The sequence below is a fragment of the Amphiura filiformis genome, chromosome 16, assembly GCF_039555335.1.
Source record: "Amphiura filiformis chromosome 16, Afil_fr2py, whole genome shotgun sequence".
In the NCBI taxonomy this organism is placed as follows: Eukaryota; Metazoa; Echinodermata; class Ophiuroidea; order Amphilepidida; family Amphiuridae; genus Amphiura; species Amphiura filiformis.
The window spans coordinates 62710705-62725825 of NC_092643.1; the positions used below are offsets into that span (position 1 = coordinate 62710705).

Genomic DNA, 15121 nt, shown 5'->3' on the forward strand with positions numbered 1-15121 from the left:
AAATTTGAAAAATATCAAATTTTTATAATTTGTCATAAAATTTGTATTATATTGTGATTTTCAAAAAATGAAAATTATTTGATATCAGAAAGACATGCTTCGTATTCAGAATGCAATTCGATAGGTCTGAGGTGCTCTCATGTCCCACAAAAAATACTGTCGAAACGCAATAAACGCTCATTTTAGATCCCTTAATTAAAGCAATGTATAATATTTCCATTAAATCAATTTTTATCTCACCCCACAAAATGATGGTTTTCACAATCAGATATGTCATGTCCTCTTTTAATTCAGAGCCCAAATTAGGTAAAACAAAGCTGTGAACCACTGATTGGCCCATGTGGTTGTCTTTGATAGTGCCTAGGTGCATATATAAGTTCTTGACTTGTGTCACTCCTCATGGGCTATTGTTCACTGTAGCATTTTAATTTTTTTTTTAAAGAAAAAGGAAAAGAAAAGAAATCGCTATTCCATTTCAGTAATGCGTGTATCAGTACGTCTATCATAAATGAGGTAGACTGATCGCCTGAACATCCTAAAGCTTCATGCATAGATGTATAAATATAACGTATAACATAAAGATGCATAATAATATATGCATAGTTTATAATTCACACAAGCAACAAGGCATTTCAGCCTGGAAGTTCTACAAGTTTCGATTGTATCATCTCGTATTCCGATGGTTGGCGAATAAGCCCCGGTGGTCCCCAGGGTTTATTAAAAACTCTTACATTTAACTGTAATTGCACTTCAGGCTTACTGTAATTAAAGCACTTTAGGCTTAGTCTTTCATGTGGTATTTAAGTACACCATCGGGTATAAGACTTGTGTAAAAAGTAGAGGGCATCACAGTGAGCAAATCGTACATCATGGCTTTAATATACCAGATACTGCTTTGTTGCTAGGGTAGGTAGAGTTGAACGTCCTGCAAAACAGACAATACAATAGATGCGCAGACAACAGCAGACAGCAATTAACCTCTTGCGCAGGAACATTGAATAACATTTTCTACCATCATTTAACTACTTAATTAAATCCAGCAGAGAATTTCGCTTTAGAAGAAGCATTTGAAGTAGTATGGTACTCTCAAATATGTATGAGTACTTACAGTCCTAGTCTTTGATAAGCAATCAATTAGATTGAGTGTTTGAAACTTATATTAAGCTAAATTCTCTGAATTTGGTAATTTTACACAATAAGGGAATAACATGTGATGTCTGGGATTTGGTGTTGCCATCTGCCATTTTCTAAAGTGGAATCAATTTTGAATGATTTAAACAATTAAATTTGAAGTAGGTACTTAAAATGACAATTAAAACCATCAGATTCATTATGATTATTATGTTTGGAATCATTTATTCAAAACCACATCTGGACTTTGTTTAATTATGCATGAATGATGAATCAATGATTTTCTTCATTACCTGTATATATTCTAGTTGGAGTTTGTGATAACGTCAGATGTAATAATGTCTCACTTTAAAGGGATGTGCACAGATTTTTGTGTAAAAAATATTTTGCATCATTACAGTTACTTAAGAAATGTTTAAATCTTTACCCAAAAAACAACAACAGTGCATCTGGATGGTAAATGTATCACAGATGTTATTTTTAACATTTATGTGCGATGGCTGCTCTGGGTAAAGATTAAAATTTGTTCATCCCATCAACCCAGAGAACTATTAAAGTATAATAATTTTATTGCAGTTACTCCATGAACTGATCATATAATTAGTCCTTTCAACCATAAAAACATGTATGCTACTAAGCTACACTGTAAAAAATAACAGTGAAATTTACAGTAAAATACTGTAAAAAGGCTAATTATTTACAGTATTTGGCTGTAATTGATAAAAACAGGCAAATACTGTATTTTTTAGTTTAAATTATCTAGGCATATCAAAGCTGAAATTAAAATTGGAGTTATAATTCAACGTTTAAGCAATATCAATATCATCACTACACTGTAAGAATGGTCACTTATACGATTAAGTACTAAATATGTCAGGTTATGCAAGTCCATTTTGGTAGAAAACCTGCTCCCAACGTAGAAGTCCGTATTTCTAGTCAGAATCTTGTGGTTGTTGATAAGGTCAAACTACTTGGAGTTATCATTGATAAGGATTTGAAGTGGGAGGGTCAGGTAAATACTATGTACATTAAGGCCAACAGAAAGCTGTTCATGCTCAGAAAACTGAAAGGAGCCGGGCTTGACAAAGAAGATCTCCTTACCGTTTACAAAGGTTATGTCCACCCATGTCTAGAGTATGCTGCACCTCTCTGGAGTGCTGGCCTCACTCAGCAGCAGGTGAACCACCTTGAGAAGATTCAGAAGCGTGTTTGCCGTTGCATCCTTTCATCAGATTATACAACCTACTCTGATGCATTGGAAGTCCTCAACCTTCAATCTCTTGTGGACCGCAGAATTCATATCTGCAAGGAATTTGCTATCAAAGCTAGCAGCTCTGAAAGATTCTCAAAGTGGTTCCCCTGCTCTAAGTTCAGGTCAAGTATGCAACTCCGGAAACAAGCAAAATTCAAACCATACCGATTCAAAACTGACCGATTCAAGAACAGCCCACTGCCCTATCTTACCAGTCAAATGAACTACCCTCCTATACTTCCTAAATCACTCATTTTTGTTGTGCTAGCTGTTTGCGTGATATTAAAGTGCAGGTTAGCTTGTATATGCTCAGTGAAAACCTTTCACTAAAACAGTGTGCAATATTCATGTATCATTTCAATCAATATAAAAGTTTTTTGTGCAATAATTGAGCTACTTACCAGTGCACTACTCTTACCTCTTTGACTTTTTATGAATTTGATTTAAATTGTGTTTTTATAATCCCTTTTTCTTTTAAATATGTTGTTTGATGTAGTAATATATTACTTTGAAATTGTACATAGATATATATTTTTATGTTGTATTAATTAATGTGTAAATTTTGATGTTTATAAATTGTAAATTGTGTCGCAATTCAGTGTTTTAATATTGCTATGACATTTAATAAAATATACCTGAAATATATATCACATGACTAAATTTTACAGTAAAAGTGTGTGCAGCCAATCTGCCAACCAAAACCTGTAAAATTTACACTAGTATCCTGTAAAAAAGATGAATTTTACAGGTTTCAACTGTATTTACTTGACAGGAAACTGTAAATTTTACAGTTAGGCGATGTAAAAAACTGTTCTATGGGAAGGGTGGACTTTTGAAGTCAGTCAGCATTTTTTATCCTAAACACATTCTCAAGCTCTAAAATAACTCGCCAAATATACCTATTTTACAGCATTTTGAGTGTGTTCAGTTTTACAGGATACTGTAAATTTTACAGGGTTTTGTTGGCAGATTGGCTGCACACACTTTTACTGTAAAATTTACAAGATTTTTTTAATAGTGTAAGTAATCTATTCCTCTATCTGGCACCATGAGAGCATACATGAAACATGGTTTCTAAATTCAACTACCTACATCTCTTTGGCTCTCTGTTTAAAAACATATTGTCCTCTTAGTTGGCCCAAAGTGGTTGCATTGGTGTACAAAGAGAGAGAAAAAAAATACAACCGCCCTACCCCAGGGTATTAGCCACCAGTCCACCTGTCATTTTGGATAGACAGTTTGCTCCTGGGACAGGCAAAATCAATAGCTATCAATACATGTGACATATGCTTACTTCTATAAATTATGCTTGAATAAGTTCTGTGAACTCAAAACAAGATCAGGCAAATAAATCAAGGCTACAGCAAATTGAACTGACTGAACCACCAGAAGGGGCAGAGGTCTGGTTTATGTTTTCGAGCTCAAATTTTAGTTTTGGTGAAAATATGATGGGCACTTGTCAAATCCTAGCTAAGATCCTGCCGACCCAAATCCAAAATTTTCATGTAAGGAATAAAATGCCTAAATATCTTGTATCATCAGCTTAATGGATAAGATATGAAAATAAGATTTAGATTTCAAATGACATTTACCCAACAAATGCATTGGTAAGTTATTTTTGAAAAGGAGACAAAACTAAACAAAAGAAATCTATCGATGCACTTTGGTAAATGTATCTGTAATTTCATGTCTAATGCTGATAGCATGTTGGTATTAAATAACACTGGTACTACCTACGCCTCACTACATTGGGCTGTTACAGTTGAATTCCATATACCCTCTATGGAAGGCATGACCTTAATCTACAGCGGAGGGAATGAGTATTTCAAATGGGGTTACCTGAATGGGTGGCTCCATTTGAAATCTACAGAAATCTACACCCCCTGTGTGGGAGATTAAGGTTGTGTCTTCCAACACGGGGTGTATGGGTTGCAACTAGAATGTCCCATTTTGTGAAAGTAATATCATAACATCCACCAGACAGACATTGCATAAGATTTCATGGAAATAAAGAGAGGGAGAGAGACAGAGACAAAGCCCGGGAGTTCACTTGCCATAATGTCCGCCTACACAGCGTCTATGAAAATATCAAAAAAGGGTTTTGATTTTGACAAATATGTTTTGGCAAAGTTTTTGGCAAAAAGAGGTATTTTTTTGTGATCAAGTCAAATCTCTGGATCTGTGATATAATTATATTCAATCTGAATTTATGAGTGTGCTCTGCATGCAATGACATCATTTAGGAGTGCAATGTTTAACATGGTAATGCCATCAATGGGTCTTATGCCATTAGGGCAAAATGTCAGAATTCACCATTTATAGGGTGTGATATCGAGATGCCCGCACTACTCCTTGTCATTCAGGCTATACTCCTGCCAGTTGTTGCTATTTTCATATAAAAAGCATAAAAATTAAGGGAAAATAACTGTTTTAAAAACCATTGACAATAAATTTCAATTTTCGAGGGAAAGTAAAATTGAGATATGGTCAAGCCTGTTCCACAAGTTCTGCTGGTGATATCCGATGGCAAGAGTTGGTCATAAATTCATTTTACTAGCGGTCACCCGTCTTTCGCGGTTCGTAATTAAATGCAAGTTTACAAATGCACCACCACCCTCCGAGTTTTTATTGTGAACAATTTTACCCCAATTTATCCGATTTGTCAGTCCTTTCATTTAATCCATTTTAATCAACTCATCACATCCCTCTTCTCCCTCTTGTCCGATCTCCCTCTTATCTTTCCCTAGTAGGCCTATCATGGTTTTAGTACTTCTTCCTAGTCAACTGCTAAAAAATGTGTGAATGTGAAACGTAAAATGTAAGTCAGTATAAGTAGAGGTCCTATGTATTATATGTCCTTTGTATTTTTGCCATGTTCGCAAAGTTTGATGGTCACCCATGCATCGCGGATTTTTAAATATGATCACCAACCCATGGCACCCATGCAATCAGTCCTCACTAATTTAGATTTTCCCGTGTTTATTTACCCCACTTGCTTTAGAGGCAGCGTGTTTACGTGATGTCGCGAACTAAATGATACGCGTTTTTTTGTTTGACGCGGCGTGTTGATATGCGAAGACGCAATTTTTTTTTTTGTTTGACGCGATGTAGTTGTTAGGCGGACATGGTAACTGATGCTCACTATTTTGAGGTCCCTGGGTATTTTTAAAGGTATTTTTGCTCATTTTTAGACTTTAATCACTAAGATTTTAAAAAATGAGGTGAATATGCAGCGTAACTCGGTGAATGATTAGGTTTGCAAAAGTGAAATTTGCAGTTGCATCACCACCGTTCGAGTTTTTATCCCGAAAAGTTTTGCAACTCGGTAATTTGTTATAGATATTGTTCAGACTGAGACACAATTTTAGCGCACTGAACACAGGCTTTGGTGCAACAGAATCGTCATTCTCTTTGGAAAAGTATACAATTTTGCCAAAAATAGGGCAATTTTTCAGAAATATACTTCATTGGGAGCAAGAAAATTCTATGGGGAATGAATTGTGATTCTTCTCATTTCACCTGCCGTATTTAGTATCCCATTATGTAATCCACTGTCATCAAAGTGATACTTCATCTTTCGTTGACTGTCTAATCTGCAAAAAAAAAGAACACAGACAGATACAAAGTTATAGAAAATACATGATGTACTTCCTGACAACTGAGCCAGTCACTGCACAGTAAGGGACTGGTCAGTCAATATTGGGTGATTCCATATGAGAGCTGGATCATCAATGCGATGCGCATCCATATTAAATAGAAAGTGTCTCACATGGCACTCAGATCCGCATCCGATGAATGTTACAATGCATGTTGGGAGATTACATTGAAATACACCCCAGGAGTGCTCATTGATGCAGTTCCCACTTCCCTGTAGAGTCCCCCTTTATACATGCAAGGGGAGTGAGGATATTGAAACACACCGGTTTTTCTTAGAAAAGGGAATGGGGGAATAGGAAAAGGGAATGGGGGAACATATTTTTTCTAGTAAAAAGGGGGAAATTGGTGGGAGTGGTACAAAATGTTTGAGCAAACATGAGTAGAGTAACACAATTTTCTATTGTTCCAAAAAGCCGACATTTCCTCATTCCCCCCAAGCATAATTGTTGATTAGTCCCTAATAAAATGTGCATTATCAAGTCCCACCTGCCAGGATGTAGACAAAATGTACTCAGACTTTCTTATGTCTATGCTATATGACAGCAAATAATATTCTGAAAACTGAGACCTATATCTTCTGTTTGTAGTTGACACTCATTCCTAAAATCTGACACATAATACAGACAATATAGACTGACAAACAATACAGACAGACAAACAGACAGACAGAGAGTGGAGGCGGGAGAGAAACAAGATCACTGAAAAGTTGAGATTAAAACCCTGTAGATAGTCAAAGTGCTAACTGATAAATATAATGATTAGCAAAAGGCACTGACTTCAAATCTAAGCCCTGTTCATTAGCTTAGCCAGCCAAAACTACTTACTAAAAAAGTACAATTCAGTAGACAGTAAAAGTACTATCGAATTATTTACTATCTTCAGTAGATAGTAAAAGTGCTAACTGTTAACTATGAAATACTTACTATCTTCAGTAGATAGTAAAAGTGCTAACTGTTAACTATGAAATACTTACTATCTTCAGTAGATGGTAAAAGTGCTAACTGTTAACTATGAAATACTTACTATCTTCAGTAGATAGTAAAAGTGCTAACTGTTAACTATGAAATACTTACTATCTTCAGTAGATAGTAAAAGTGCTAACTGTTAACTATGAAATACTTACTATCTTCAGTAGATGGTAAAAGTGCTAACTGTTAACTATGAAATACTTACTATCTTCAGTAGATGGTAAAAGTGCTAACTGTTAACTATGAAATACTTACTATCTTCAGTAGATAGTAAAAGTGCTAACTGTTAACTATGAAATACTTACTATCTTCAGTAGATGGTAAAAGTGCTAACTGTTAACTATGAAATACTTACTATCTTCAGTAGATGGTAAAAGTGCTAACTGTTAACTATAAAATACTTACTATCTTCAGTAGATAGTAAAAGTGCTAACTGTTAACTATGAAATACTTACTATCTTCAGTAGATAGTAAAAGGGCTAACTGCTATAAAATATTTACTATCTTCAGTAGATAGTAAATGTGCTAACTGAAAACTACGCAATACTATCATCAGTAGATAGCAAAAGTGCTAACTGTTAACTATGAAATACTTACTATCATCAGTAGATAGTAAAAGTGCTAACTACTATGAAATACTTACTATCTTCAGTAGATAGTAAAAGTGCTAACTGTTAACTATGAAATACTTACTATCTTCAGTAGATAGTAAAAGTGCTAACTGTTAACTATGAAATACTTACTATCTTCAGTAGATAGTAAAAGTGCTAACTACTATGAAATACTTACTATCTTCAGTAGATAGTAAAAGTGCTAACTGTTAACTATGAAATACTTACTATCTTCAGTAGATAGTAAAAGTGCTAACTGTTAACTATGAAATACTTACTATCATCAGTAGATAGTAAAAGTGCTAATATTGAAAAGTATAAAATACTTACTATCTTCAGTAGATAGTAAATGTGCTAACTGATAACTATGAAATACTTACTATCTTCAGTAGATAGTAAAAGTGCTAACTGATAACTATGAAATACTTGCTATCTTCAGTAGATAGTAAAAGTGCTAACTGCTATAAAATATTTACTATCTTCAGTAGATAGTAAATGTGCTAACTGATAACTATGAAATACTTGCTATCTTCAGTAGATAGTAAAAGTGCTAACTGATAACTATGAAATACTTGCTATCTTCAGTAGATAGTAAAAGTGCTAACTGCTATAAAATATTTACTATCTTCAGTAGATAGTAAATGTGCTAACTGATAACTATGAAATACTTACTATCTTCAGTAGATGGTAAAAGTGCTAACTGATAACTATGAAATACTTACTATCTCCAGTAGATAGTAAAAGTGCTAACTGATAACTATGAAATACTTGCTATCTTCAGTAGATAGTAAAAGTGCTAACTGATAACTATGAAATACTTGCTATCTTCAGTAGATAGTAGAAGTGCTAACTGTTAACTATGAAATACTTACTATCATCAGTAGATAGTAAAAGTGCTAATATTGATAAGTATAAAATACTTATTATATCCTTCATTCATAGATTCTTGTTCATTGATTGGTTAAAAGTGTGTCACGTGATCAAAAATAAACACACTATTCTGTGAGGAAGTGCAAAAAGTACTATTTACGTCCGTAAATAGTACCTTCAAGCCGTAAATAGTAATTTTGGATATTTACTATTTACGGATAGCAACATACCCACGTCGCAGTCCATAAAGCATAACAATAACATTGAACTTCGACATTGACTATAAGAGTATTTTGTCACTGCCGAGAAACGACAACACAAAAATGGCGAAATATAAATCAAGCTGGAGTGGGCTGCTACTGCTGAAGAAGATCACAATTTCAGCTGTTTAATTTGAATTGTTACCAGTTCTAGCGCAGGAATATTTACTGAATTCATACCACAGACCAACACAGTCAGATTCAGAGCGACAGTGACACGGTAAGCTTAAAAACAAACACTGACAGTGCGAGACCAGTCTCGGACCGCCTAGGCCATGCATGCATGAAGGTAGCTGGCCTAGTACCGTGCGTATGGAGGCCTATCCCGATTGCACGATGGCCTTCGAGTTTACACATGTCATGCATGTAGGCTAAATCTTTTTACATGTAACAACTTGAACAAATAAACACTGACAGTGAGTAAGCTTAAAAACCACTAACACATGAACATGACAGTGCGAGTTTTTGAACCGCCTAAACCGGACTGCCGTGCATAGGCCCTACCTAGGCCTATCTTGAAGCATGGTGGAGTTTTCATATAATCTTTTAACCAATCAATGCACAAAAAATCTATGAATGAAGGATATAAAACAAATATATACTGCCTTCATTCGAGGTTCTGGTTAAAACTATGGTCCTCGCTGAGATCAATAGTACTATTTTCCTTCCGGGGCTAGTACTATTTTCCTTGAGGCTCGCCCCTCAGGAAAATAGTACTATTGATCTCACCTCGGGCCCATAGTTTTAACCAGAACCTCTCATGGCAGTATATATTTGTATACTATCTTCAGTAGATACCAAATGTGCTAACTGATAACTATGAAATACTTACTATCTTCAGTAGATAGTAAAAGTGCTAATTAATAATTATTAAATACTTACTATCTTCAGTAGATAGTAAAAGTACTAACTACTATGAAATACTTACTATCATCAGTAGATAGTAAAAGTGCTAATTGATAACTACTGTATGAAATACTTACTATCTTCAGTAGATGGTAAAAGTGCTAACTGAGAACTATGAAATACTTACTATCTTCAGTAGATAGTAAAAGTCCTAACTGATAGTACTTACTATCATCAGTAGATAGCAAATGTGCTAACTGAGAACTATAAAATACTTACTATCTTCAGTAGATAGTAAAAGTGCTAATTGATAACTACTGTATGAAATACTTACTATCTTCAGTAGATGGTAAAAGTGCTAACTGAGAACTATGAAATACTTACTATCTTCAGTAGATAGTAAAAGTCCTAACTGATAGTACTTACTATCATCAGTAGATAGCAAAAGTGCTAACTGTTAACTATAAAATACTTACTATCTTCAGTAGATAGTAAAAGTGCTAATTGATGACTACTGTATGTAATACTTACTATCTTCAGTAGATGGTAAAAGTGCTAACTGAGAACTATGAAATACTTACTATCTTCAGTAGATAGTAAAAGTCCTAACTGATAGTACTAACTATCATCAGTAGATAGCAAAAGTGCTAACTGAGAACTATAAAATACTTACTATCTTCAGTAGATAGTAAAAGTGCTAATTGATAACTACTGTATGAAATACTTACTATCTTCAGTAGATGGTAAAAGTGCTAACTGAGAACTATGAAATACTTACTATCTTCAGTAGATAGTAAAAGTCCTAACTGATAGTACTTACTATCATCAGTAGATAGCAAAAGTGCTAACTGTTAACTATAAAATACTTACTATCTTCAGTAGATAGTAAAAGTGCTAATTGATGACTACTGTATGTAATACTTACTATCTTCAGTAGATGGTAAAAGTGCTAACTGAGAACTATGAAATACTTACTATCTTCAGTAGATAGTAAAAGTCCTAACTGATAGTACTAACTATCATCAGTAGATAGCAAAAGTGCTAACTGTTAACTATAAAATACTTACTATCTTCAGTAGATAGTAAAAGTGCTAACTGATAATTATTAAATACTTACTATCTTCAGTAGATAGTAAAAGTGCTAACTACTATGAAATACTTACTATCATCAGTAGATAGTAAAAGTGCTAATTGATAACTACCGTATGAAATACTTACTATCTTCAGTAGATGGTAAAAATGCTAATTGATAAGTATAAAATACTTACTATCTTCAGTAGATAGTAAATGTGCTAACCGTTAACTATGAAATACTTACTATCTTCAGTAGATAGTAAAAGTGCTAATTGATAAGTACAAAATACTTACTATATTCAGTAGATAGTAAAAGTACTAACTACTATGAAATACTTACTATCTTCAGCAGATAGTAAAAGTGCTAACTTTTAACTATAAAATACTTACTATCTTCAGTAGATAGAAGTGCTAATAGTAGTTAGCACTTTTACTATCTACTGAAGATAGTAAGTATTTCATAGTTATCAATTAGCACTTTTACTATCTACTGATGATAGTAAGTATTTCATAGTAGTTAGCACTTTTACTATCTACTGAAGATAGTAAGTATTTCATAGTTAACGGTTAGCACTTCTACTATCTACTGAAGATAGTAAGTATTTAATAGTTAACAGTTAGCTCTTTTACTATCTACTGAAGATAGTAAGTATTTCATAGTAGTTAGCACTTTTACTATCTACTGAAGATAGTAAGTATTCCATAGTTATCAGTTAGCACTTTTACTATCTACTGGAGATAGTAAGTATTTCATAGTTATCAGTTAGCACATTTACTATCTACTGAAGATAGTAAATATTTCATAGTTATCAGTTAGCATTTTTACTATCTACTGAAGATAGTAAGTATTTCATAGTTAACGGTTAGCACTTCTACTATCTACTGAAGATAGTAAGATTTAATAGTTAACAGTTAGCTCTTTTACTATCTACTGAAGATAGTAAGTATTCCATAGTTATCAGTTAGCACTTTTACTATCTACTGAAGATAGTAAGTATTTCATAGTTATCAGTTAGCACATTTACTATCTACTGAAGATAGTAAATATTTCATAGTTATCAGTTAGCATTTTTACTATCTACTGAAGATAGTAAGTATTTCATAGTTAACGGTTAGCACATCTACTATCTACTGAAGATTTAATAGTTAACAGTTACCTCTTTTACTATCTACTGAAGATAGGAAGTATTTCATAGTAGTTAGCACTTTTACTATCTACTGAAGATAGTAAGTATTTCATAGTTATCAGTTAGCACTTTCACTATCTACTGAAGATAGTAAGTATTTCATAGTAGTTAGCACTTTTACTATCTACTGAAGATAGTAAGTATTCCATAGTTATCAGTTAGCACTTTTACTATCTACTGAAGATAGTAAATATTTCATAGTTATCAGTTAGCATTTTTACTATCTACTGAAGATAGTAAATATTTCATAGTTATCAGTTAGCATTTTTACTATCTACTGAAGATAGTAAGTACTTCATAGTTACAAGTTAGCACTTTTACTATCTACTGAAGATAGTAAGTATTTCATAGTAGTTAGCACTTTTACTATCTACTTAAGATAGTAAGTATTTCATAATTATCAGTTAGCACTTTTACTATCTACTGAAGATAGTAAGTATTTTATAGTTAACAGTTAGCACTTTTGCTATCTACTGATGATAGTAAGTATTTCATAGTTATTAGTTAGCACTTTTACTATCTACTGAAGATAATAATAAGTATTCCATAGTTATCAGTTAGCACTTTAACTATCTACTGAAGATAGTAAGTATTTCATAGTTCTCAGTTAGAACTTTTACTATCTACTGATGATAGTAAGTATTATCAGTTAGCACTTTTACTATCTACTGAAGAGAGTAAGTATTTCATAGTTACCAATTAGCACATTTGCTATCTATACTGATGATAAAACTTAAGTAAAAAAATATTTACAGACGGAAAAAAAATCCTTCGACAGAAAGTCTTGTTATGCTCTCACAAACTTACTTTAGTTAACTAGATTTTGAATAAACCACAGAATAAAGTTTAACGATGTGCAACAAGTTAAACTCAATTTGCCCTTGCCGTGAAAGTGGCGATTCCATTTGTTTACCGGGTCAGAGGTCATGTTGTCATGCCAGCGTTGTGGTGATTGACCCGGAACCAATGAGAGTCGTCGCATGTCGCTGGTTTGGGACATGATCCTGGTGATCAAATCATTGTTGGTTTGAAATCATACAAGACAACATCTAAAAATAATTTTCTCTCCGATCATCAACCGCCAGTGTGTTTGACTTATCAATTATCTCAGAGAAATCATCATTGCCGGTAAGCTTATATTGCTACTATTCTGTGCTTCAAGATACATCGTACCCGTACAACAACACTGAGTTTCGTGGTATAAAAAACATTGGACTGAACTGAAAAATCTGAAGCAGAGAAACGTCAACAACAAAAAAAAAAAAAAAAATGCCGGGACATAGGAAGTCAACACAAAGATTTCGGAGACCAAGCTCGAATTTACGCACTTTGAATCGGGCGGTGCCGGATGATATGGATAGAAATGAGAGACAGACAAGATCGCAAGCACAAGCTATAAGACGCTTGATTAATATCAACAACGAAGATGGAACTGTACCAAGTCAAAACCGTGGTCGAGGGCGTGGTGGTAGGGGTCGGGGTCGAGGTCGAGGGCGTGGCCGAGGCCGTGGAACACACTCAAATGCACCAGCTGCGCTGGGGGCCCCCCACCAGAAGGTCAAGATGAACAAGAACATGTACCGATACCGGCGGCCGACGTGGGTCATGAACCAATACCAGGTGCGCAGGGTGGATTTATACAACAACATGTACCAGTCATGCAACATGAATATGATCAGGGGCAGCAACCAATACCAATACCAGAACGTGATTATGTACAAGGAGATCGTGTAGTGAGAATGGCGAGACAAGAAGAAGTGCCTGGACCAAGATCCATAGCTGACCAGCTTTTACAAGGTACATATGCAAACAATAGTATGTTGAATGTAAATAGATCAATGCCCGTGTTGTCATCGAGTGTAAATAACACGATGAATGTAAATGATGCAAGCACAGTACCATTGAGTATGTCATCAAATAATGCCACAAATAGTAACACAGTGAATACGGCAGGTAGATTGAATGATTGGGTCATTGATATAAATACTTTGAATGGTACGGGTGCGACTACTGTGAGCAATAATGCATCAAATATGCTTAGCTTGAATACTACATGTAATGCAGTACATTCAAATGTCATGGATGTGGGTTCAGGGACTAATCAGGTCATTAATTCGAGTGGTGTAAATCCAATCAATACAGCCTTGACAGGAGTGCATATTCCTAACAATAGCATGTCGAGGGGTGTTAGCTCATCTCAAGCGGGTATAAGTATGGTTGGCCAAAATAGCAATGCTGGTAATACGGGTATAGTCGGCCAAAATGTCAATATGGGTACAAGTATGGTTGGCCAAAATGTCAATGCTGGTACAAATATGGTTGGCCAAAATGTCAATGCTGGTACAAGTATGGTCGGCCAAAATATCAATGCTAATAATTTCACAGGTACATTGAACAGTATTCCTCGTGCACCAGTATTATCACCATATGTCACCATGGATGATATTAGCCAGCATCAGTTAGGTTTTTCACCATTGGTATCAGTGTGCAGCCCTTTGGGGGTGTCGGTACCGCAAAATATAAAAACAAAAATAATCAATGGGGATTATGTTGACTTAGCTATGCTATTGGAAAAAATTAGCTACCCAATCAAACAATATGATGATGAGCGTGGCATGGCGCTTTCTGTAATCAAACCGGTCAAATTGTTTGGAAAAGCAATAAGATAAAACGGGTAATCACAAGCATACACTCATGGACATCAGTTTTTCTGGTATTTAGTGCAGTGTATTTAGAAGCACACCCAGGGCAGGTCCAAGAGATGCTTAAGTACATGGATACAGTCAGGACTGCAGCCTCAAGGTTTGCCGGGTGGGGCTGGCGTACGTACGACCAGCAATTTCGCATGCGGCAGCAATTGCAACCCCTGCACGCTCATGGGCTATAATTGATGGGGAGCTTTGGGCATTATATGTCACTGCACCTAGCATTTCTAACTCCAGTTTGGATAACAGGGGTTTCACTGCCAGCGGGCGCTTGGGGAGGCAAAGAGGCTCATTTAGTGGGCGGTTTCGTCAGCCCTTTCGTGCCAGAGAACCATCACGATTCGGTGTGTCAGGTGGGGTCCCAGGCAAACAGAAAATGTCGGGTGAACTCATGTGCTATGACTTCAACAGGCATTCGTGCGCCGCCTCAATTGCAAATTCAGCCACAAGTGCTTCAGCTGCAAAGACCCTGGTCACGGGCTTATCAACTGCAAAAAAGCAGCAAAGTAATCAAATGGTGAAAAGTTTGAGCAAACCCTGTAGTAATGTATGCTTATGCT

General features: G+C 35.0%; 1 long non-coding RNA gene across 1 annotated transcript in view; it reads right to left on the reverse strand.

The window, feature by feature from the left end:
* LOC140136658 (uncharacterized) overlaps window positions 1-15121 on the reverse strand; it is an 84556-nt gene that overhangs the window by 24025 nt on the left and 45410 nt on the right. The window contains exon 3 of the long non-coding RNA XR_011856721.1: window positions 5903-5976. This is a non-coding gene — a long non-coding RNA (uncharacterized lncRNA). The remainder of the gene's footprint in view (window positions 1-5902; window positions 5977-15121) is intronic.